We start from the raw sequence: 382 nt of genomic DNA on the forward strand, positions 1-382 counted from the left end.
AAGTGCTAGAGATACATGAAGAGTGTTTAGAAGTGTGAATAAATACTTGTTGAAATTTGGTCCCAACTAGGCTAAGAACTCAGAAACATTGCGTTAAACCAATAAATGGCTTGTCTAGTGTTGTTTAAGGTTAGAATATGTTAGAATACAATTAATTTGATTGATTAGAAGTGCTAGAGATGCATAAATAGTGTTTAAAAGTGAGTAGAAAGACTTGCTGAAATATGGTCCGAAGAGGGCTTAGAACCCACAAACATTGCTTTGAAGCATTAATTGGCTTCTCTAGTGTTGCTTAGGGTTAGAATATGTTACAATAAAATAAACATAATTGATTACAAGTGCTAGAGATGCATAGAGAGTGTTTAGAAGTGTTGAGAAAGAC

The sequence above is a fragment of the Capsella rubella genome, unplaced genomic scaffold, assembly GCF_000375325.1.
Source record: "Capsella rubella cultivar Monte Gargano unplaced genomic scaffold, Caprub1_0 scaffold_34, whole genome shotgun sequence".
NCBI classification, from domain to species: Eukaryota; Viridiplantae; Streptophyta; class Magnoliopsida; order Brassicales; family Brassicaceae; genus Capsella; species Capsella rubella.